This window comes from Nanorana parkeri, unplaced genomic scaffold (assembly GCF_000935625.1).
Source record: "Nanorana parkeri isolate BGI_ZX_2015 unplaced genomic scaffold, ASM93562v1 scaffold3563, whole genome shotgun sequence".
In the NCBI taxonomy this organism is placed as follows: domain Eukaryota; kingdom Metazoa; phylum Chordata; class Amphibia; order Anura; family Dicroglossidae; genus Nanorana; species Nanorana parkeri.
The window spans coordinates 24342-41665 of record NW_017309831.1 but is presented as its reverse complement, the minus strand read 5'-3'; the positions used below and the strand labels follow the sequence as shown (position 1 = coordinate 41665).

General features: G+C 36.6%; 1 pseudogene; it reads right to left on the bottom strand.

The window, feature by feature from the left end:
• Positions 1–365: 365 nt before the first annotated feature.
• On the bottom strand, positions 366–8213 carry LOC108803280 (annotated as a pseudogene).
• Between the last annotated feature and the right edge of the window lie 9111 nt (positions 8214–17324).

The window sequence follows — 17324 nt, the reverse complement described above, 5'->3', positions numbered from 1 at the left end:
CACAGTTTATTTTGCAATCATTTGGGTATTTCTACAAAGTTTATTCAAATGTACAAACTTATTTTATTTTACATACTTGCAATGCAGCCATCTTCTAAAAATGTGTGGGGCAATTAAAAATATTTTTGTGGCTGCAATACTAATCAATTCTAGAAGAGAAATGAAAAAAGTATATTAAAACTGTTTTATGTTTACATGCATGAGAATGAAATGCTTTTAATTAATACAACAATACGTATATGGCTTCTCTTCTCTATGAAACTTTTAAAACAAGATCTGAGTTTATTTACATGTAAAATATTGATCATATTGATGAATATGGCTTCTCCAGTGTGTGTATCTTCATGTTGTTTAAGATTTGTTGTCTATGATAAATCCTTGCCACATTCTCTACGTAGTTTCTCTCTGGTGTGAATCCTTTGGTGTTTAGTAAGTGTAGCATTTTGTACAAAGCACTTTCCACATTCTGAACAGTGAAATGGCTTCTCTCCTGTGTGAATCCTCTGGTGTTCTATAAGATGGGAATTTTGTGAGAAGCACTTATGGCATTCTGAACATTTAAATGGTTTCTCTCCTGTGTGAGTCATGTGGTGTTTAGTAAGATTTGTACTATGTGAGAAGCACTTTCCACATTCTGAACATGTAAATGGTTTCTCTCCTGTGTGAGTCTTGTGGTGTTCAGTAAGACTTGTACTATGTGAGAAGCACTTTCCACATTCTGAACATTTAAATGGTTTCTCTCCTGTGTGAGTCTTGTGGTGTTTAGTAAGACTCACTTTCCACATTCTGAACATTTAAATGGTTTCTCTCCTGTGTGAGTCTTGTGGTGTTTAGTAACACTTGTACTAAGTGAGAAGCATTTTCCACATTCTGAACATTTAAATGGTTTCTCTCCTGTGTGAGTCTTGTGGTGTTCAGTAAGACTTGTACTATTTGAGAAGCATTTTCCACATTCTGAACATTTAAATGTTTTTTCTCCTGTGTGAATCCACAGGTGAGCAGTAAGATTAGAACTCTGTGAGAAGAACTTTCCACATTCTGGACATATAAATGTTTTTTCTCCTGTGTGAACCCTAAGATGAACCTTTAATTGTGACTTATCAGGAAAACTCTTCTGGCACTCGGAACACTCATGCGGCTTCTCTCTACCTTTACTCATCTTGTGATAACGAGGTTCTGTGTAGCTGCAAATGTTTTCCACAGTAGATGATGAGTGGCTAATTGGGTTTATTAGTATACCTGTATTGAAAATAAAAATAAAAGTTATCACAGAATCTTGATGTTAATAACAGACTGACATCAGATATTCTGTTTTGAGGTTTTTCTAAGTGAACCACTTTCTCAGTGCCCACAGCACCAAAAAGAAGAAACAAAGTCCACTAAATAATCCAGATAAAATTACTTTAATAAATATATCTTAAAATGTATTAGATCTGGGCATATAACTAAGAATAACTTCCAAAGAAACACCAGGTCACCCAGGAATGAAGCTAAATCTCTCTCACAAAATGTGCAGTAGTAGGAGAGTAGACACACCAGGTGAGCAACTCTGCTGTGAGATTTGGGAATACCTATGTGGCTTAAACTACAAACATTCCCCAAACAGGTGCAAAGAAAGGGGATCATAATTGTAATCCGGGTAAACAAGTACCATCACTACTCTGGCATGTTTGAGGGATGAGCCCCTCTAACAGAGTCCCTGATGAAGCAGAACGATCACAAAAAATGTCAGTGTTGTAGAGGTGCTTGAGATTTTATATAGTTTACTTCATAAACGCTCTGAGTGCATAGCAGAGTTTCCACCTGGCTTGTCTAATACTGTTTGGGGACCCCAGGGGTACGCATGCGTCTGCGACTCAGTCCGATAAAGTAAACAGCTTTTATTTTCAACCACAGGCAACAGAATAAACAGCTTCCTTCTGCAAAATGGCAAGTCCAAAGTAAAAGGCTTTCCTCAGCAAAACATCAAACATAAAGCAAAAGTATTTGAACAATCCTGCACAGCATAGTGCGTTTTGGTGGTCTCACATAGATCAAGTCCACAGGCGTCTGAGCAGCCACACACACAGAGCTTTCTGTGTGTCTCTCAGCTTCCACTCCTCTCTTACCTGTGTTCCCTTTTTAACAGGAAGGGCTGTAGGGGAAGTATCTGCCCTCCCAAATTAACCTCTTTTTAGGCCTCAGCAAGGTAGACTCTCGACAACTGTTGGACATTTGTTTAAGAGTGTTTTAGCTCTAGTCCTGTGTGATCCGTGTTCCTTTGGAAGATATCCTTGGTGATATGCCCTGATTTAGTCATGTCAAAGATTCTAAGAGAAGCTTGGCACCAGTGAAGTGCAATACATTTGAAGTTTACATCCCTGGCTTCCACAGCTTTATGAAATGAAAGCCCTAAACTCTAACAAACTACATATACAGTATATGACTTTACTGGATTTTACATCAATAATTCAAAGTGTACAACTATAGTTTATCACTCTGGTAACCGTAGTCTGCTGCATTCATATAGTAATGACTAGACGCAATGGGTTTGATCCAATCATTGTGCAAGTAATAATAATTTCTTCTTGTTTTCCTTGCACTTGACTCGCTATTCTTTGCAAAGTTAATTCTCCTAAGTATCATTGACCTTTTTTCGTGGCCCTGTCTTTAGCCAGGAAAGTGGCACATTGTTATAATTGCCCATTTGTTGCATAAGTATTGTAATAATAACCCATCTACTAGATTGTAAGCTCTTACAAGCAGAGCCCTCCTAACCCTATTGTACTAAAATTGTATTGTATTGTGAATTGTATTGTAACTGTACTAACTCCTCCATTTTGTAAAGCGCTGCACAAATTGTTGGAGCTATATAAATCTGGTATAAAACTAATAATTTGCTTACTGACTGCCCACAAGGAAAAAAGACAAAGAGAATTTCCAACATAATTAAAAAGTCATTGTAAAAAATAAATATAAACATTGCTTAAAAATGTGTTAATGCATTCTATATATAATTGGTACAACATGAAAAAAAGAATTAAGACTATAATAAAACCAGTCTCTAACCAGGATTCTGTGGAACCTTAGGGTTTCCTCCAGAAATTGATAGGGGTTCCTTGAGTTGTATCTGATTTACCTCTCATCTGAGGGTGCCTACATAGTTCAGGGTCCATAATCACTTGGCAGAGGCAGTGGAATGACACCAGTGATCTGTTTAGCTGTGGCAATCTGACCAACACTGTAAGGGGACTTCCCTGGCCATAAGTTTAAGGGGTTGTTTTTCCCACTGGTCCCAATGGATTTTAGCAGGGGTTCTCTAAGACATGACTATAATTTCAAGGGTTCCTCTGTGGTAAAAAGGTTGAGAAAAGCTGCTATATTGCATCCAATCTGTAATACATGTGACACATTAAAAAAACATTTCAAAATCTAGCACAAGTGTACAGTCTTAAAAAATATAGATACCTGGAATGGTGTAGTGTAGAGATGTCTCAAAGGCTCCTTGTTCATTAACACAAGGTGGCTTTGGATTTGCTAATGGGTTTAATCTACATAACAAAAGGCACATTTCCAATATTTGTATTGGTCAATGTGAGTGTTCTTTCTTTCCGCCCACCTTCCCAGTCATTAGCATTTAAATACTGGGAGGGGATATAACAGGAATTAATCACATTTGGAAATGAATGATCATTAGCTCAAGAAATACCAAAAAACAGATAACATAATGATTTTATTATCAATAGAAATGGTCCACAGATACTTATTGTTTCCCCTAAAACGTGGTATATAAAATGCATGGTTTCTTATATAACTCTTCACATGTAGGGTGGTCACAAATTAACCAATGTATTCCCAATTAAAAAGCTTGATATGAAGTTTGAATGAGGATTAGGTTTCAGAAAGGTTACTTATGGAGTAAATCTATCTTGATGAATATACTGTAGGTTGCCAGGTAAGGAAATGAGGAAATATCTGCCCAGTGGGGCCACAGACTGTACTAAAAACTGAATGAGATTCTAATATTTTAAAATATAAAACAAATAAGCAGGGGGAGTTACTTCAGTGTATTTCAGATACATATTACAGCACGATCCCTTAACTAGGGATAGCCATGATCCCTGTGCTGCTTGTGATACCTGTAACAACTGTGATGCATTTTTTGTTCTATTGATTCATGGTGGATTAGATCAGTGAAAACTTCCCCTAGTATATGATTTAAGCAGGGACTAATGTGCAATTCATTTATCTGATAATAAGTAGTTATTTTATGGAAATATAACCTTATGCCCCTGCATATGATATCGATGAAATGGAAATGTGTGTTAATCACATCCTTTATAGGACATTACTGAAAGGTTATTTGTTGGTGGAGAAAATTTGGCATATAGCTCTAGGACCTTATGGCAAAACCCAATTATGGGCGGACTGCCATCACCTACGTGTACAGATTGAAATGATGACACATAATACATTGCATATATGCTAAAACAACTTTGGATGAAAAACTTTTGGAAATGTTTGTTAAAACTGTATCCTACTTAGTAGATAACAGAAAAGTTATGTGCTCATGGAGAAAGTCTGGCAATTTTTTTATGGATCATTTGATATAATTTACCAGCATACATTGCATATTTGATAACATAGCCTTGGGTAATGAACCTCATCACATGGACGCATTGAGGCTGATTGTCTCCAAATGTGACCTATGTGTTTAGATGCTTAGTTTATACAATAAATGATTAAAATTGCAGTGTGCATGGAGCTCTTCTTCTTTTTTGTTTTGTTTTTAAAGATTGTAATGTTTACCAACAGTTGTATCTGGTGATATATTTTAGATATTTAGATATTTTAGAGAATAAATAAGAAAAAATCATTAGGTTCAAAATTACAAATGTATGTAAAAAGATTACTAATAAAAGTAAAAAATAACATTAAGACTATAATACATTCAACATAAAATACATTTGTCAGAGTAAAAAAATAAACATTTAAAGCAAGTACACAAAGTTATTAAGTAGAGATACCTGGAATGGTGTAGTATACGAATGTCTCAGCAGCACCTTCTTCTGACCTGCCTGTAAATTATATTACTCTACTGAGGTTTGCCACAACTTAAATACCACTGACCACCACTCAACATGAGATGACTTTAGATCTGCTATTAGGTTTAATCTACCTAACAAAAGGCATGTTTAAAACAATGGTATTGGACAGTGTGACAATCCTCTGTTTCAACTCACCATATCAGTCATTAACATATTAATACTGGGAGGGAATGCAGCAGGAAGGACCCTAAATTAAACAGCATGATAATTGACTCAGTAAATACCAAAAACAGATATCAATGGAAATGGTCCACAGATAGTTTTTGGTCTTTTTCTTAAGACAGCCCATTTTTTCACTGAATACTGTTGCATAAAATATGGATGGCTTCCTATGTAACCAGTCACATGTAGTGTGTTCATAAATTAACCCAATTATCCTCAATTAAAAGAGAGTTTGCACCCATTGTCATGATAAACAATCTTGGTCCCGACTTGTCTGTACTCTAATGTACTTGTCCTGACCATGTTGCAGGATACGCCTGAGCAGATCAACAATTAAGTTTAATATCCCCCTGTATTCAATCACCAAGTACAGGAAAGACACCTTTTTTATTATTCAGTTCAATCACCCAACATAGAATATGTATAATTCCAAAAACTGTGTATATCTGGTATGAAAATGTTACATAAACCTCATATGGTAATAGAGGGGGGCTTTGAATTTGTTCATATGTTAAATACGTTTAACTTACCTTAGAAAATTGTGTCTGCCATAATCTAATTGAACTCTGTGACTTTCCTTGTTTTCACTTACCATCTCAGTTGTTAACATTTTAATAACAGGAAAGAATTTATAAGGAAGGATCTTTTAATAGAAAATGTGTGCCAACTGGCTCAGTAGTTACCAACAACAGATAACACAGAGATTTCAAACGCAATGGAAACGGTCAACAGACACTTTGTGGTATTTTACAAAGATCACTCATTGTTTTCGCTGAATTTTATTGTGCAGAATATGCATGGATTCTTAAATAGCCATACAGGATATATACATAATATACATACAGGATGCCATTGCCGACCTTCTGAAAAGACTAGATGCCTGGCTATTATGATGATAATGTGGCATCCATATATTCCTAATCATTTACCAAAAACAACTGTATTAAACAAGATGGTCTTTCTGTGCATTATTTTTGCAGGTTAGTAATTCAAATTCTTATTTCAAGAAGATCAGCATGACTTTCTAGATTTGTAAGGTCAATCTTTTAGTAATCAATCAGCAATGGCAGCCTCCATAGGATTCTTTTATCAAGCAGTTCTAAATTTTAAAAGAACTTATAATTACACAACTATGTGGAAAAACTCCTTAGAGACGGGTTGATAATATCTTCTATTTATTGAAGATAATTGATTATTATTTTATTGGGCAAATTGCCAGAGTAATAGTGGGCAGAGAAGTGTACAAAGAAGAGAAGATTCTTCCCCAATAATTATTATAGGAGTGCGGACTTCTGCCTATAGTTACAGTAATTCAAATCATCAATCCATTCTCTTTCTAAATTTTTGTAGGTGGTTTTTCAGGGTGAACCTGAACTGTTTTTTTTTAAAGTTTATACATAGTAACATAGTAGATAAGGTAAAATAAAGACAAGGGTCCTTCCAGTATGTGTTCCCTTCCACCTTTAAAATCATAATATTAAAGAAAGTCATATCTTCTGTACAATAAAACATTTCTGTTATTTTCTTATAACAACTAATCCCTTTCCAAATTTACATTTCAGCAAAACTGTGATTAGAGCAACCAGATCCTCATCTTCTCTTTCCTTGACCTGAGGGCTCAATAGCACAGAAAGTTCATATATCAGATTTCCTACAGAGTATACATAATACAATTGGGTCCTGTGTGGAAAACATCTTTTAACTCTTTACAAGTTAATTTGTTGAATATTTCGTTTATAATTTGTTTGGTCCAAACTTCTGTGTTACTTGAAAGCATCCTGGTGGAAACTGCGATTACTTTTTGTGCTAAATCTAAACTTCCAAAGAAACCAAGATCTTCCTGCTAGAAATGCAACTTAAAAATCTCTAATTCATCCTATGGTGGGTGAGGAGTGGTGTAAATATCAGAGTGCAGATCATAGGAGAAGCTTCAAAACAGATATCTAGGATTTAAAAAAGTGAAACATTGCAATGAGGCTACCCCCGCACTGCAAGGGTTTACTGCTTGTTTTGGTCTAGGGAGCAGAATAAAGAAGAAACACTAATGTGTTCCTCGGTCCTGTGGCGGTGACCGCTCACCTCTCTCTGGCTCCAGTTGTGGAATGTCCCTAGCTGTTCTCACATGTAATGCAATTGAATAGAACTTGCATAGACCTGATGATGTAAGCTGGCTTAGGCTTTGTTATTATGTATTATGTAGTTTCAATTGTCCATATTATTGTTTTTATTTTATATTATGCAGAATAGAAGAAATGTTGGAACACATATGGGTCTGGAAAGATCTAACACTCCCAGAGTATCCAAGAAATATAAGACGAAGAAGATAGCGGCTCCTCCTGTGTCTAAAATATCACTGTTGTCACTGGCAATTTAAAACCTAACCTAACCTAAACCTTTTTTTGGTTTTAGAATATAGTTGTGGAGAGTTTAAACCTTCTCTCCTAGATAAACTATAGAACAGAATTCAGAGTTTTACACCAAGCTTAAAAACATGATTTAAGGTTAAACTGATAAAAATCAACCCATGAATAATTAGTATAATTACACAGTTTATTTTGCAATAATTTGGATATTTCTACAAAGTTTATTCAAATGTTCAAACTTATTTTATTTTACATATTTGCAATGCAGCCATCTTCTAAAAATGTGTGTGGCAATTAAAAACTTTTTTTGTGGCTGCAATACTAATCATTTCTTTAAGAGAAATGGAAAAGGTATATTAAAACTGTTTTATGTTTACATGCACGAGAATGAAAAGCTTTAAATGAATACAACAATAAGAATATGGCTTATCTTCTCTGTGAAGCTTTTAAAAAAAGATCTGAGTTTATTTACATGTAAAATATTGATTATATTGATGAATACGGCTTCTCCAGTGTGTATATCTTCATGTTACTTAAGATGTGTTGTCTATGAAGTATCCTTGCCACATTCTCTATGTAGTTTCTCTCCTGTGTGAATCATCTGGTGTGGAGTAAGATTAGAACTTTGTGAGAAGCACTTGTCACATTCTGAACATTTAAATGGTTTCTCTCCTGTGTGAGTCTTGTGGTGTTCAGTAAGACTTGTACTATATGTGAAGCACTTTCCACATTCTGAACATTTAAAAGGTTTTTCTCCTGTGTGAGTCCTCTGGTGTATATTAAGTTTAGAACTCTGTGAGAAGCACTTTCCGCATTCTGGACATATAAATGGTTTCTCTCCTGTGTGAACCCTAAGTTGAACCTTTAGGTGTGACATATGAGGAAAACTCTTCTGGCACTCGGAACACTCATGTGGCTTCTCTCCAACTTTACTCATCTTGTGATAATGAAGTTCTGTATAGCTGCAAATGTTTTCAACAGTAGATGATGAGTGGCTAATTGGGTTTATTAGTATACCTGTATGAAAAATAAAAGTTATCACAGAATCTTGATGTTAACAACAGACTGACATCAGATATTGTGTTTTGAGGTTTTTCTAACTGAACCACTTCGTCCTTGCCCACAGCACCAAAAAGAAGAAACAGAGTGCACTGATTAAGGCAGATACAACTACTTTAATAAATATATATTAATATGCATTAGATCTGGGCAATTCACTAAGAATAACTTCCAAAGAAACAGCAGGTCACACAGGACGGACTGATGTTAAAACACTCACAAAATGTTTAGTGGTAGGAGAGGAGACAAGCCAGGTGAAAAACTCAGCTGTGAGATCTTGGAATACCTATGTGAAGTAAATTACAAGCATGCCCCAAACTGATGCAAAGAAAGGGGATCATAGTTGTAATATGGGAGGACAATCACTACACTAGCATGAAGGCACACGTCCCCATAAAACATCAATTTAGTAGAGGTACTGGGGATTTTATTTTAGATGACAGCTCAGACTCTCTCGGAGTGCACACAGATTTCCACCTGGCTTATCTCATACTGCTGGCCATTTCCTATGAGCGTTTTTACTTCAGTCTGGAGTGTCTTGGTTTGCTTTTGGATGATATTCTTGATGAAGGACTGAAAGCTACAGAATCTGATTCAAAAAATGTGATTCAAAAAGAAGAGAATGCAGAACCTTGTACGTTGCCAAAAATATGGGAAAGCTGGTTGCACTTTTAGTCAATTTTAATGTAAATTTAGTAACTTTCTACTTATTTTAGCAAAACACGAGGTGCTGTGTCCTTTCTTCCTTTTGTTTTCACTATTACAGTATTATGTTTTTTTCCCCTCAACAATGTTTGCAGTAGCAGTCACATGGGGTTTATGATTCACGGGACATTACCATAGTGTTGGATTTTACCAGTTAATCATACAGCATTATGATAGATTCCCATTTTTGTTTTGAAGTTGATTACAATAAGGATCATAGAAGGAATTCTCAAAAAGTTTTACACACATTCAAATCTTTCTTGTTATAATTTCTAAAACTTGATGTAAATTCACTCCCTGATTGATTGGTAGATTAGATTAGCTTTACAGTCAATTAATTATGATGATCTACTAATGCAGTTTAGAATCTTCACTTAAAAACTTTGTGAATTTTTTTTAAGTGCAAAAAATTATCCAGCTTTATTAAAAGCAAATCCTACTGCCTTTAAAAACCTGATAATGTACAGATGAAATAATTAAACTTATTTAATCTCATGAAAATCAATTTGAAAAGGAGCACAAAATGTAGGTAAAAAATTGCTAAGAAATGAAATAAACTGACTTTAAATAGCCAATAATGTGCAGATGAAATACGTAAATGTATTTAATCTCAAGCAATTCAATTGGAAATTATGAACAAAATTACGTACAAGATTGCTAAAACATGCAACGAAATAAAACTGTAATACATTTGTCATAGTAAGCAGAAACATTTAAACAAACTACTCATGTGCACCATTTTAGAGCCTATAGATACCTGGAATAGTGTAGTATGAAGATATCTCAGCAGCTCCTTCCTCTCCTGACAATTCTGTAATTCCAGTAACTGACTGAGCTCAGCCTCACCTTAAATACAATCCGCCACAACTCACCAACATGAGGTGATATTAGATTTGCTAAATGATTTAATTTACCTAACAAAAAACCTATTTACAATATTGGACAGTGTGATAATCCTTTGCTATTATTTACCACCAAATTCATTAGCATTTTAATACCCTTCAGCATTTTAATACTGTCAGAAAGGGTCCTTAACTTTGGCAGCTCAAAAAAGCCCCAATAGATACCAACAGAAAACAAAATGCCTTTATTATCATTGGAAATGGCCAACAGATAACTTTGTGGGTTTTTTTTAAATCACCCGTTATTTTCTCTAATACCTTTACATAAAATATTGAATTTTATTGAAAACCAGTCAAATGCTGGACTAATTTTATACCCAGTTCAATAGTCCAATGTGCTGCTTGGATAAATGTTGGGCTTAATATGGCAACCTAGATAGTAAATCTTTCCTGAAAACAACACAGAATTCTCCATCACAGATCTTCTGAAAATCAAGTTGCCTGGCCATGTTGCTGGATATTTGCCCAGACACTTATCTGGAATGAGTATACTGATCAGGAAAGTTAGAAGCTGTATGCTTTTTCCAGGTTAGTTAAATCAATAGAGAGTAGAAATAATTTAACAGTTCTGACCATCACAATTACTTATCACACAAAGTGGGAAATCTCTGTGCGATGGGCCGATACTTAATGCTAAATATCTCTCATTACATTGTAGCAGTCAAGAATGACATGCATATTGGTATCTACATCCCTTCTATGAAAAACAACAAGCAAAGAAATATGATGGACTGTCTGAATGCCCCGCTAAGATGCCATTTCTTATGCAACAGCAATTTTATTCACTTGTAGTGATGCTTCTCGTTTTCAGATTAATGTGAAATTGTTTCTGAATATTGTGCAATCAGTTTTAGAAATGCTTCAATCAAATAACTGCAATGTTCGTGAGAAGTAGAGGCTCCAGTTAGGAAGTCAAAAGCTGGGGGGGGGGGGAGGGGTAATACGCTAATAGGCTTAATCTGCATTGCAAAAATCATGTCTGCAATAACCTAATTGAACAGTGTGACTATACTTTGTTTTTCTTACGCTCCTAGTCAGTAACATTTTAATACTGAGAAAGAATATATCATGAAGGAATCTTAACATCCAATGAATGAAACTTGCTCAGTGGATGCCAAAAGCAATTGACAAAATGATTTCAGTATGATGGAAGCTGTCAACAGATACTTTGCAGTATTTCTCAATGATTCCATATTGTTGTAACTGAATTCTTTAGAATAAAATATGCACGGCTCCTTACCGGTCACATGTAGGCTGGCCATACACGGACCCATTATGCCCCCAAATACATCAAGAATGCCATTATGAACTTTCTAAAAAGCTAGTCTGGCTATTATGCTGATCCTCTGGCATCAATATATTCATAATCACTTACCAGCCACAACTGTGTTGATCAGGATAACTGTTATGTGTTTACTTTTTCTAGGTTAGGGAGTCAAATTCTTAAAACCAAAATGGAGCTGCTACAGTGAGGAACATGGAAGGTATTTTCAATATTGTACACACACATTCAACTCTTTCTCTGTCTACTTTGTAGCAACTGCTGCAAACCCACCCCCTGACTGACTGGTAGTTTAGGTTAAGTTTGAAGTGAGTTAATGAGGATGTTTTACTAATCTAGTTGGTTTAATTTAGTATCTTAATTTGAAAAAAATGGGATTGCTAAAAAATGAAATAAAATACGACTAATACATTCAAACTGAAATTTGTCATAGTAAGCAGAAACATTTGAATAAGCTACTCAATTGCACCATTATACAGCACATAGATACCTGGAATATTGAAGTATGAAGATATCTCAGCAGCTCCTTCCTCTCCTGACAAGTCTGTAATTCTAGTTCTAGAGCTCAGCCTCACCTTAAATACAATTCACCACAACTCACCAGCATGAGGTGATATTAGATTTACTAATAGGTTTAATTTACCTAACAAAAGGCATGTTTACAATATTGGACAGTGTGATAATCCTTTGCTATCACTCACCATCCCATTCATTAGCATGTTAATACTGGGAGCGACTATAACAGGAATTATCCTTAACTTTAACAGCTCAATAATTAGCTCAATGGATACCAACAACAGATACCAATAGATACCAACATTAGCTCAATAGATACCAACAATGCTTTCATTATCATTGCAAATGGCCAAAAGATACATTTCGGTCTTATTTTAAAAATCCCACATTATTTTCTCTGAATACCTTTACATAAAATATTGAATTTTATCTAATAACCAGTGACACATTGGACTAATTTTATACCCAGCTCAGATGCCCAATGTGATGCTTGTCTGGAGAATTTGCAGAAAGGATGTACTGTACAGCTTGAGGAGTGATGATCCACAGATGTGTCTGCCTGTCCACAGACAATGGTGATCACCTGAACTTTGTCAAAATAAACCAGACTTGGATCTAAATACCTTCCACACTTCCTGGCATCTTTTACAGATTATCTGCTTTATTCAGATACATTTCTTAATCCATACAGAAGCATATATTTACAAAATTAATAGAAAATTAATTTACATTACATTAATACAAAATTGTTCTTGCTGGGAGGTGTCTCTTCTTTTGCTGCTGTTGTTGTTCTTGCTGCTGCTTTTACTGGTATCTCTGTATTTCTCTCACTACATATTTTTTTATGATACATTTTTCTAAACAAATGGTGCTGGTCACCAATCCCAGTACCAACTTTGCAATTTCTGGCATAGTTTTCTTCTAACCCACCACCATCTTCTGTTACCCACCAAAACAAAATAGTCAATAAATATATAAATGGATAAAGAAATCCATTAAAAAGAAAAATAGACATATTTTTAGAATCGTAAAACTTTAAAAATATATTATTATGCAGGACAGCTCCAAGGGCCTTCTGTCTGACCTTTCAGGCCTCTTGTTGCCCCCATGGAAATGTGGTACCACTGCCAGACTAATTGAGAAAATATACCCTTATATACCAACATTATACATTTTCTTTAACAAAACAGCTCTTTGTACTTTTCCATGCCATCAAAATTGGGTGCCACAATCTACTTAACCCCCAAACCAAAATGGCTGAAGCTTTCATTATTGTTAGCGTGACATATTGTATGCTTAGTGTGTTGTCCATTTCTGCTTTTAGCTTTTCTATCCCTGTAACAGCTGCTAAGAACACAACCCTTTGGCCCCTTGACAAGCAGTTCTAAACATTAGATGTACTTATTATCATACACCTTGGTGGAAAAATCTCTCTGAGCTGGGCGGCTCATACTATCTACTGCTCATTGAATGGTACATGGAATGTATAGGACCTCATGAGTTCCATGGATATTTCCAAATGTTTTATGTAATTTTCAAGGTAAACCTGTACTGATTGTGGGACTCCGACTTTAAATGCGGCGGAACAAAACTGTTCCTAACCCATCAGGTCAGTATGCCTTAAGTCGGTGCCAATTACAGTTTGACCGGCTGGCAAGCCACTGATTATTATTATTATTATACAGGATTTATATAGCCCCAAAAATTTGCTCAACGCTTTACAAAAGAGTGGAGACAGTACAGTTACAATACAATTTACAATACAATACAGTTTCAGAACAATAGGGACAGCTATTAATAAAAATTCAGGGGCGCCCCCCCACCCCTGCCTCTGCACCGCTGCTGCTGGCTTCCAGCATCTTCAGCCTCTCCTCTGTGTCTCCATGCTCCCCGCTGCTCTCCCCTGCTTTTATGAGCTGAGGCAGCGGGAATCGAAATAGTAATGGCTGGGGGGGGGCGGAGGAGCGAGCCACTCGATCACAATGATCGAGGAGCATGAGAGAGCAGCGAGCAGAGAGGAGCCACTGTCATCCTGTCAGTTTCAGGAGTGGAGGATCGGTAAATATCAGTGACATTAGCGATCCTCTGTGCAGCACAAACACTTAAGAGATCATCTGATCACTCCAATGTTTGTAAATATCTGGGGACACATAGTACTATGTGTCTCCAGCTATGGACGATCAAGAAGTGATTTACATCACTTCCTGTTCATTCATTAATTTCTGCATGGGGAGTAGCAGTCACTACAGAGGCTTCTCCCCATTCAGAACCTGGTTAATAGTAAATATTTTACTATCAACAGTCCTCTGTACTGAGTGCTTTCCATTCATTGAGAACAGAGCGAGTGGGGACTAATGAGGAGCCGCTGTCATCCTGTCAGTTTCGGGAGAGGAGGATCAGTAAATATCAGTGATATTACCGATTCTCTGTGGGAAGGACAAACACTGGAGTGATCATTTGTTATTAATATGTGTCTCCAGTTATGGATGAGCAGGAAGTCACTTCCTGTTCATTCATGAATGTCTGAATGGGGAGTAACACTCACTACAGAGGCCTCCCATTCATTCAGAAACTGGTTGATAGTAAATAATTTACTATCAACAGTTTCTGAATGAATGGGAAGCCTCTGTACTGAGTGCTTTCCATTCATTTAGAACAGAGGCTGCAGAAAAAGAAAGTGAGTACTCCAAGTCCTCAATTTCTGTTTCTATTTCAAAAGGGACATTTCAGGGGTCTAGGTTAGGGATTCAAATTCTTAAATCCAGAGGGTTATCATGCTTATTTCAAGAAGGATAAATTAGCAATGGCAGCCTCTATGTCTCTTGCAAGGTAGGATTTCTTTAACAAGCCGTTCTAAATATTAGATGTACTTGTTATCACACACCTAGGTGGAAAATCACTCTGAGCTGGGTGGCTCATACTGTGCTCTGTGAAATGTATAGGACCTCATGTGTCCTGAGGATATTTCCAAATGTTTCTATGCTATTTTCAAGGTAAACCTGAACTGATTGCGGGACTCCTACTTTAAAATTATTATAATTAGAAGATAAAAGTCATATTTTCTTTAAAATAAAACTTTTCTGCTGTATTCTTGCAACAACTGAACCCCTTACAATTGTAAATTTAGGCGAGGTGTGATTAGAGCAACCAGATCATTATCTTCTCTTTCCTTGACCTGAGGGCTCATTAGCACAGAAAGTTCATATATCAGAGTTCCCACACAGTTTATATAATACAATTGGGTACTGTGTGGAAAGCATCTTGTATGTCTTTACAAGTTAATGTGTTGAATATTTCGTTTATAATTTGTTTGGTCCAAACTTCTGTGTTACTTGAAAGCATCCTTGTGGAAACTGCGAATACTTTTTGTGCCAAATTTAAACTTCCAAAGAAACCGAGACCTTCCTGCTAGAAATCCGATTTCAAAATCTCTAATCCATCCTACAGTGAGGGAGGAATAATGTGAATACCAGAGTGCAGATCATAGGAGAAGCTTTAACCCTTTCCCTGCCACCGACGTAAGGCATATTGCGGAACAAAACTGTTCAACTGTTCCCAAACCGCCAGGTCAGTATGCCTTATGCCGGTTGCATTTACTATAAGCTCATGGTCCCTTTAGCGACCATTAATTTATATCAGAACTGTTTCCTGGGCGGTCCCCATTAAATTAATATCTGTGATGACCTGCTGACAAGCCGCTGATGACAGCTATTAACAAAAATTCCGGCCAGTCCCCCCCCACCCCGCACCGCTGCTGCCGGCATCTTACGCCTCTCCTCCCTGTCTGAAGACGCTCCAGGCAGGGAACTGTGTCTCTATGGATCCGCGCTGCTCTCCCCCGCTTGTATGTGCTGTGGCAGGGGGAACTGAATAGAAATGGCCGGGGGGGTCGGACGAATGAGACGCACGATCACGATGATCAAGCGGCATGAGAGAACAGCAAGAGGGGAGGAGAGAGGAGCCGCTGTCATCCTGCCAGTTTCAGGATGACAGTGGCTGTGTGCATGGCTGAGTGGGGGATCGGTAAACATCAGTGATATTACTGATCCTCTGTGTGAAGCACATACACTGGAGTAATCATCTGCTAGTACTATGTGTCCACAGTTATGAATGAGCAGGAAGTGATTTACATCACTTCCTGTTCATTCATGAATTTCTCAATGGGGAGACGCACTCACTACAGAGGCTTCTCCCCATTCAGAAACTGGTTGATTTTATTTTACTATCAACAGTTTCTGAATGAATGGGAAGCCTCTATACTGAGTGTTTTCCATTCATTTAGAACAGAGGCTGCAGAAAAAGAAACTGAGGACTCTGCGTCCTCAATTTCTTTGTCTGTTTCAAAAGGGAAATGTCAGGGGTCTGTTTAGACCCCAGATATTTCACTGTAGCCCCCCCAACAGTAAAACAAATATATCTATTTTTTTAAAAACATATTAAAAATAAATGAAACATTTAAAAAAAATGTTTTTCTCTAAAAAAAAACATTAATTTAACCATGGCAGCACATGGCAAAGCTTTGTGACACATTGTCGTGTGTTGTGATATGCTGTGTTGCAATTATATATATATATATATACGCCTGCATCATTGTATCATAACACCAACACAGTGCAAAAACGATTTTTAACATGAGTCGCTTAGTTACAGTTTTGCGTTCCTTCATTTTTTTTACCTTTTCTCAAAAAGGCACCATTTTACATTTTAAAATATTTGTTTTTTATTAACTCAATACAGTTTTATCTTTTAGATTTTAGTCAGAAAAAGTTTTTTGTGCGCTGATACTGATTTTATTGTGCTTTTGTGTATTTTTATAGGTTTAATATTAATTTGAGAAACATTTGCGCAAGTATCGCAGGGCCTACAAATTTAGTAGCACCATCTTTGTATTCTACTGGGCCTGAGCTTTCAGACAATATTTGGTTTGGGGGGGTCTTTTACAAATGCTAGCAATGCAGCAGTAGAAAATTAAATCAATAGGAAAAATTGCAAAAATGGTGTGGCCAGCTGAGGTGCAAAATGTTCCAGACGGCTTGGCAGTGAAAGGGTTAAAACAAATCTCTAGGATTTAAAAAGGTGAACCATTGCAGTGGGGCTGCCTATTACTTTGCCCTAGGGAGCAGAATAAAGAAGATGCACTCATCTGTTCCTTGGTCCTGTGGCAGTGACCTCTCACCTCTCTCTGGCTCCAATTTGCGGAATGAACCTCGCTGTCCTCTCATCTAATACAAGTGAATAGAACTTGCAT